The sequence below is a fragment of the Xiphophorus hellerii genome, chromosome 22, assembly GCF_003331165.1.
Source record: "Xiphophorus hellerii strain 12219 chromosome 22, Xiphophorus_hellerii-4.1, whole genome shotgun sequence".
NCBI classification, from domain to species: Eukaryota; Metazoa; Chordata; class Actinopteri; order Cyprinodontiformes; family Poeciliidae; genus Xiphophorus; species Xiphophorus hellerii.
In genome coordinates this window covers 4,243,809-4,252,610 of record NC_045693.1, presented here as the reverse complement: position 1 = coordinate 4,252,610, position 8,802 = coordinate 4,243,809, and positions in this window count along the sequence as shown.

The following is an 8,802-nucleotide window of genomic DNA, read 5'->3' as shown; positions in this document are numbered from 1 at the left end:
CACTTCCTGCTTTTGGGGCAGTCTCCACTCTGCTTACTGTTTACAAATACATGCTAACCGCACCAGAGTTCACGTCAACCGGACCGAGACGAGTTTTGTAGACGGACCAGAATTTGTTTTATTGGGCCGCATCAGAGTACCATTGCACATTCACTCCTCCCCAAACGAACCGGGCTTTCCAGGCAAATGGACTGGAGTTGGACCAAAAGCGGACTAAACAGGACTGGTCTGCCTAAAACCCTCAGTCTCTACCTTCAACTGAGACCGCTTCAAAATCAGGAAGTGGATCACAGACCAACAGAAAAAGAGGGAGGAGCTGACAGTTACTGCTAGCTATGGTAACCACCAATTGCAGCTGCAGTTACAGACTTTTAATGTGTATTTCTTACAGTATATAAGGTTCAAGTTACAGAATCGTTGTTGTGTGTATATGGCCTGCAGGAAAATGTCTTTTATGGTAAAACCACACTACGTTTACCAACGACAAACAAGAAATCCTACAACTGCTAAAATCTGATGACACGACTCCATTTTTGTTTACATCTTGCAAAATGTAAAGAATGGAGGAAGCTTAGCTCTGTATCTTCTTCAGAGGTTTTTGTATTGTTTCCTTCTTGGTGCAGCGCCACCACAGGCGAGGAGGGGAACAGGGTTTTCAAAGGGTTTGGTTTGTGAAAGCAAAACACAGCAGCCGAAAATGTAACAAATGTTGGCATTTTGATCACCAACCGAACTGAGTCTACTGGACTATCAGGTGTAAAAACACGCTTAGACTCAGTCCTCCAGATCTCAATCCATTCACGCTTTGTCAAGTCCATTACACTAAAACATCTGATGCTGACATCTCGGTTTATGCCTCGACAAGTCAGGGCTATTTTGGCTAGTTGGTGGTTATAATATTTTGCCTCGTCAATGTCTAACTCTTGTAGCAACCAATAAAACTCCCAGGAGCCTCCCAGTAAACTCTGTTAGCTGAACATGTCACTGATGCACAGACACTAATAGGAACACAGCTCTGAATTAGTTTTCACAGAGGACAGCAGACTTCAATCTCAAATTGGCGTCGGAGAGGTTGACCCCTCAGGGATGAAGATGGTAAATGATGTCACCAGAATCTATAAGCAGACATCCCCGTCCCATCCCAAGCCCTATCGTATACAAGGCATCAAAGGAATTCCCAGGAAGCTGTCAGGAGAAAATAGACCAAAGACCAAAAGTATAAATATCTCCTACGGATGAATACAAGCGGCAGCCCAACGGACAGTTGCTGGCCTGGCCTGAGCCGGTCAAGGATCCAAGAGAGACGTTTCTTATTTTGGTCTTTTCATGTGATCGCAGCTTTTGATTTCTGTCCTTTTCAAGCTGCCTTAGAAGGAGAGGTCAGGCGCAGAAGGCCTCCACTGCAGAACGGATTGTTTTTAGCTGAGAGGGATGAAAACTAGACAGATTAAAGACTAATTCATTAATCAGTTGATTAACTAGTTGAATTTATTTCACTTACAAGATATTTTCCCCATGTTATAAGTGAAAAACTGCTGGCGAAACTTGTTCTTTTTCATAAATTCTAAGGAAAACAAGCTCCTATTTCCAATATTTTTGGTCTAGTTTTTAGTGCAAATATCTTGACATAAGACAAACTAACTTGAAAGTAACTTTTCAGCAACATATAGAGGCTTGTTTTAAGTAAATAATTCTTTAATGTTAATTCTATTGGCAGATTATTTCATTTATAGCAAGACATTTTTCCCATGGAGAAACGGCCAATGGATAAGAACTTTTTCAGCAATATTAAAGAAATATTTACTTAAAACAAGCTAAAAAGTTACTTTTAAGTTAATTTGTCTTATTTCAAGATATTTAAAATACTTGGTAATATTTTGTATTTTTGCAGTGATTATTGTACAAATTTTGACAGAAATGAAAATTAGCCACCTGGTTATAATCTCATGTATTTACATGTAAATGTTTATTAAAAGCGTTGCCCCATTTTTAAAAATAAACTTGAACTTGAGGTTGAAGTCATGGCAGCCGTAGAGCATCAGTTTCAGCTCTGCTGCGGAGACTCTGTGTTTTGTCCTGGTGTCTGGTCGAGGCGCCGTCGCTCTGTTTAGCTCTCATCCTGCCTCTGGCCTACATTCAGCTCAGATATGAAGCGAGCTCACCATGGTTACTGCCAGGTAAACAGCAGTCAACAGAGAGCTGGACCTGTGTTATCCGCCTCCGGTCAGACTGAAGGAACTCGCTCATATCTGCTCATTTCATCCAGACCTGAGATTAAAATCTCCTTCCTGTTTCCTGTTGTTGGTGTTTCAACGCTGAAATGACAGATCAGCGAAATTACACGTGGTATTTGTTTAATTAAGGATTCTTCCTGGGCTCCACACAACAAACATTTCAATTAAATCGTCCTTTTACAGACATTACAAAAAGACATGATATTCCTCAAGATGGAAACAAAATTTAATTAAGCACAAGATTTAAATCAACCACTTCAACAATTATAAATACTGATTTAATTTCCCTTTCAGATCAATGAAGTATTTTTGAATTTGAACATCTTACAAACATTGCAAAAGGATATAACAAAACCAACGCTGGGTAGTAACTAATTACATCTACTGGAGCAACATTTTTGTGAGAAAATAACATATTTTTAGGTGTATTTTTACTACACTGTACTTTTTATTTTTCCTTGAGTAATTTTATTATGAAGTATTTCTGCTCTTACTTTAGTGAATTTTCTATATTTTCTACCCACTGAATGAAAAACAAACATGTTTTAACCAAAAATTCACCAGACACACACCTGTAGGTTTTGTTGACGTTTCTGAAGTTTTTTTATTGAGAGAAACTGATTTGGAAACATTTTCTTTTGCCTGATTTTGTTATTTTTATTACTTATATGAATTATTGTCATTTTGGTCCTTAAAATACCAAATTTCCTCTTAACTTCATATTTTTGTCAGTCTGACGATGTAATTTCTATATATTATATGATTGATAAATTGATCAGTTACTCAGTACTTGAGTAGATTTTTTTTTACCAAATACTTTTTACTCTTCTTGAGTAACGTTTTGGATGGCTGCTACACAGCTGTTTTTGTTTGTTGAAAACGTTGGTTCGAAGCAGTGGTCATATAAAAGTGATAATACAGGTTCATATTAAAAATATGTGTATTTTAGTTGGGTAACAACTGTGAGAAAAGGCTAAGCGGTTTATGTAAAGTCCAGATTTTGTGAAAAGAAAACATTTACCCAGCGATAATGTTCCCAAGAAACTTCTTCTCCTAGAGTCCGATTATTATCCTCCAATAAAAGTTGGAACATACGCAGCATATATCAATAAAAATTATATCTTATGAGAAGCTTAAATATTTAAGAATAATATTTATCATACTCCAGATATTTCCCCCTTCAAGGAACCAACTGCTTCTGTGTTTTGGGCCAAAATAACGTTTAATTTCCCTTTGGGTTCAGTAAATTTGAATGGGATTGAATTTGCTCCTGCTTCTAGTTCACTTGAAATGAGCCAAAACTAACATCAGCAACTTTTCAGCAAGATAGGCTCTTGTTTTTAGTAATTAATTCCTTAATATTGATGAAAAAGTTCTAGTACCACTGGCACATTGAACTTTTGTATTTCCAAATTGTTACCTAGCAACGCCAGCCAAGCCCAGTCCGTTGCCTAGCAACCCAGTTCTAGTTCCGCTGGCAGATTGTTTTACTTATGACAAAACATTTTCCCCATGTTCTGCCAATGGAACTATAACTTTTTCATCAATACTAAGGAATTATTTACTTAAAACAAAAAGGAATCAAGTGTTTGGGCTCATTTTATTTTTCAGCAGGTGAAGACAAAAGAGCTTCTGTCAAACTCCACATGTCTCTTGTGTCTCCGTCAAGGTTCACCAAGCAGGGAAGCATCTTATTAAAATTTCTCCTGTCGTTCCTCCAAACACGATGAGTATGGCTGTGAGGAGCTCCTTCATCAGCAGTTTGAAGCACAGACTGAGCATTATGCCGCTCTGCTGGTGGAAAACTTCGCTGGGTCATAGCGGTGTGTTTCTTGGCTCTAGTGGCTTCTGGGCCACCGGTTGTGAATATCTTATAGGGGAACTATTATACAAAATTCACATTTTGCACATTTCTGTTCTTGCATTTGGGGCTCAACTCAGCTTCTACAAACAACCCAGGCACTTAAATAAAACATTCAGTCGGTTTTTGGCAATAAGCAAATTTCTTTTGCCGTTACCTAGCAACCGAAGCTGTGCTCCAGCATGTTTGGTCAGCTGGTTTTACCGCTGTATGCTCTGTACAATGGCTGCTGGAAAAGACAAGAGTTTTGTTGTTGACTTGCCGTCCAGAAACCACCTGCTGCATTATTGTTGGTTGTGCAGGAGGCCCAACTTCTGCTTTTCAAAGATGTATTGCGCACCATTACAGCCATTTTTATGTGTGACTGTAAACGTTGAGTTGTGGGGGCGTGGTCAGGTGCTGCTTCTTTGGATTTAAAGTGAGAGAGGACTTAAACATCTCATTCTGGAAGGAGCTGGAAATAGGCAGAACTGAGCTGACTGAAATCGAATTATCTAAGAATGCAACTGGCCGTCCATGTGTGGCTAAAAGCATAAAATAATCCACCTCTAAACCTGGGTTTTGCTGACTGTGGCAGCACCTTTGAAAACAGATTTTTAAATCGTTTTATTGGATTTTGATCTGTTTATAATTGAACTTCAGCTGAGTGCTGTGCAGTCCTTTAAAAATAAACATAACTCACGCTCGTACACATCAATGTTCCAGCGATTTTTATCTCAAGAGATTTTCAACTGAGCTGAGAAACACATTCAAGCTGCACTAACGCAGGATTTGCCAGGAAAACAAGTGGAATATTGTTCTAAACCTGTGGGTGTCACACAATGAGCCGCCTGATTCTCCAGCTCTATTCTGTGTTGTTAACATGGAGGATCAGAGGCAGTCAGAGTCAAGGTTTCTTCAGGTCAAACATCCACTTTGGCCCCCCGTGTAATGAGAAACAGGCCACCACGACTATTCCTGTCTTCCATCTTTGGTATTTTCTCGCCTCCCCTCTGGCTCCCTGTGAGAGACAAGACAGGAGCGACGCAGCTTAAATGCAGATGACTCGCTATCTCAGTTCTGCAAGAAAAAAGAACAAGCACATCAATCTTACTTAAGACAAACCTCTCACTGCAAAAACACAAAATCTTACCAAGTATTTTTGGTCTAGTTTCTAGTGCAAATATCTTAGTTTTGTCTTATAAGGTACAAACTTATAAGTAAATTTCAGCAAACTATAGATGCTTGTTTTAAGTCAACATTGACATTCATGTATTGACGAAAAAGTGTTCGTTCCACTGGCAGATTATTTCACTTATTTTACAATCATTACCTAGCAACGCCAGCCAAGCCCAGCCGTTACCTAGCAACTCAATTCTAGTTCCACTGGCAGTTTATTTCATTTATGTCAAGACTTTTTCTGATGTTGTAAGTTAAATAATCAATGGAACTAGAACTTTTTAATCAATATTAAGGAATTATTGACTTAAAACAAACCTCTATATGTTGCTGAAAAGTTACTTGTAAGTTAGTTTTGTCTTATTTGAAGTGAAGTAAAATGTTTGCTCTAGAAACAAGACCAAAAGTACTTGGTAAGATTTTGTTTTTGCAGTGCTGCAAAACGCAGAATGCCAATTGACTGCTTAAACTCTTAACATATGAATATTATTTGCTTTGGTTTCAGCAGAGCTCTGGTATTTCCTGGTATTTTGGCTTGCAGAATCTTTTAATATGTTACAAAACATGCAACGTTGCTGCGGTCCTGCACTTCTTTTTTTAACCAACTGAAATGGGCTTTTGGTTCCACACCTGTCAAAATGGAGCGCTGTCATCAAGTCAGTGATGGACCTTTGCAGGTATAAGCATAGTAATTACCCCGGCGGTGAGGGTTCTCATTACCCATGTTCCCAGGCTGTATCCTTCAGCTCAGCATATGCAAACGCTTTGGAGTCGTAGCTGGGATTTTCCACTGGTCTGGGATGTCTGCTGTGACACTGTTTCTTGTTTTTTTGTTGTTGCGTGGAGAAACAGTCGTGTCTGATTGAACATCTGGTTTTTGAAGCGCCTCTGAATGCCTCGTCTAGCCCAGTTTGTTTACGAACTTTCTGAGGCCACATTGTCAGGATTGAAACCAGATAATTATTTGCATGTGAAATTAGCGTTTTTATGAAAGCAAATTTGTGTTGTTTTCTCCATAAAGGATGAGACAGTGTCGGTGTTTAAGGGAAGCAAACAACAGGCATAGTAGTTTTGGTTTCATTCATCCTTTAAGCAAAATTTCTAATAAATCTTAAACAGTGATGGAAGTTGATTGAAATTTTGAGTCAAGTTTGCAGATTTTCTAATTAATTGATCAACATTCATCCCATTTTATTGAAAAACCATACATCTACAAACGTTTTGTTGCTAAATTATTGAATAAACAGACATATGAGCTCAAGAACAGAGACATTTATTGTTTTTAATTTGTCATTTAGGTTGTTCAACTATCAGATGCTAACTCCTTTTAGCACAACTTAAACACAACAATAGACTTTTCAGAGTCCAATTAGATCATTTCAGAAACAGAAATTAACTCCCAGTGGGCCAAGAGAAGCTCATTTGTCGTCTATCGCTGCTGATTCTGCTTGTCAGATTTACGGGCCTACCAGAAACACTCAACAAAGGTTCCGGCTCAGGATGGGTTTTTTTATATATATATATATACAGTACAGACCAAAAGTTTGGACACACCTTTTAATTCAATGAGTTTCCTTTATTTTCATGACTATTGACATTGTAGATTCACACTGAAGGCATCAAAACTATGAATAACACATGTGGAAATATGCACTAAACAAAAAAGTGTAAAACAACTGAAAATACCCCTTATATTCTAGTTTCTTCAAAGTAGCAACCTTTAGCTGTGATTACTGCTTTGCACACACTCTGCATTTTCTTGATGAGCTTCAACAGGTAGTCACCTGAAATGGTTTTCACTTCATAGGTGAGCCCTGTCAGGTTAATAAGTGGGATTTCTTGCCTTATAAATAGTCATGAAAGTAAAGAAAACCCATTGAATTAGACAGGTGTGTCCAAACCTTTGGTCTGTACTGTATATAAACAAATGACAAAAATAATTGCGATTTATATCTGTTAAAAAAATGTATGCATTAAAGTTTATGCAATTAATTAATCAAAATTAACGCGCTGAGGTCCCAGCTCTAATCTTAAACCTTTGTAATCAGGTTTCGGTACCAACGCTGAAGTGTTTTTGGGTTTTAGGGGTTGCAAAAATGAACAAGGTCGCTGGTTTCATATAAAGTATTAAGGCCATATGAAGAATAAAATAAAATTACAAGAATAAAGTCAAAGTTACAAGAATAAAGTTGAAATAAAACGAGAATGAAATAATATTACAAAGACAAACACGTATGACAGTGTTTGTCTTTGTAATAATATGTTATTTTATAATATAATTTAACAATATGTTATAATATTACAAGAATAAGGGCAAAACAATACGAGAGTAGTCGTAGTATTACGAAAATGAAGTCGAAATAATGGGAAAATGAAGTTAAAATAAAACAAAAATAGTCATATTATTATGAGAATAAAGTCAAAATAATATCTGAATAAAGTCATATTTTGACAATAAAGCCATTAGACTTGTGACTTTATTTGGAGAATCAAGTCATAATATTATAAGCATAAAGTTGTAATACTATGACTTTATTCTTAAATACTACAACCTCATTTTCATATTATTTTGACTTTATTCTCGTAATTTTATTTTATTTTTATTTTCTTAGCATGTACCCTAGTAATCCATCGTATTGCAGCATCATACCGTTATGCTAATGCTTATTTTTTTAACCAGCAGAAATAAAAGTGGAGCTCCATGGCTCAAACGCAGAGGTTAAACCACGGTGTGTGTTATGAGTGTTTTATAGCCTCTGTTCTTTACAGCTGATGGATCACGTGTCCTTCCTCCTGACCTGAAACAGCTGATTTATGTCCGGTCCTGGACACTTGTGGCTGGAATCCAAGGAATGTCAGACGCTCCCCTCCGCTGTGCGCCTGTCCCACGCTAACACACGGAGCAGGCGCCTTGCCGGGCCCATGAAGGCCCACGGAGGCTCCCACAGCAGGGCAAGGAGGCAGAATGTCAGGAATGTGAGAGGCAGCACAATAAATACGCTCTGTGGCTCCATCCCGCAGCTTGAGGCTTATTGGTTTCCTGCTGGGATTGTTTGTAAGTTTTGCAGCCTTTCTGTGTCCCTCTATGGTTCTAATGGAGGAAAGGGAAAGTTCATGTTTTTTTTAATTAAAGCTGCAGCATGTAGTTTTTATAAAAAATGTCTTTTACTTATTTGTTAAAACTGTCACCATGTTGTGACAGTTTGAGACAGATAATCTGTGAAAAGATAAGTCTCCTTTCTGAGCTTCTATTGCCATCTAAAGAAATGCACCAAAAACAACCAATAAGAGCCAGGAGGCGGGGCTTAATGCTGTCAATCAAACTTATGTACTAAATATATTTTAAAAAGAGTAAATTTCCACCAAAAAACCCTGAAATTTTTAGATCACAGAAATTTTAGAAATTTCTGAGTTACAGAAATTAAAAATGTTTGACTCTTCAAATTTTTATTTATTTTCTAGAAAATGTCTGACATTAATCTCAAGGTTTGTTTTTTCTTCTTGCAAATTTTTGACTTTTCAATCTCTGAAATGTTCTTGTTTTTTCTA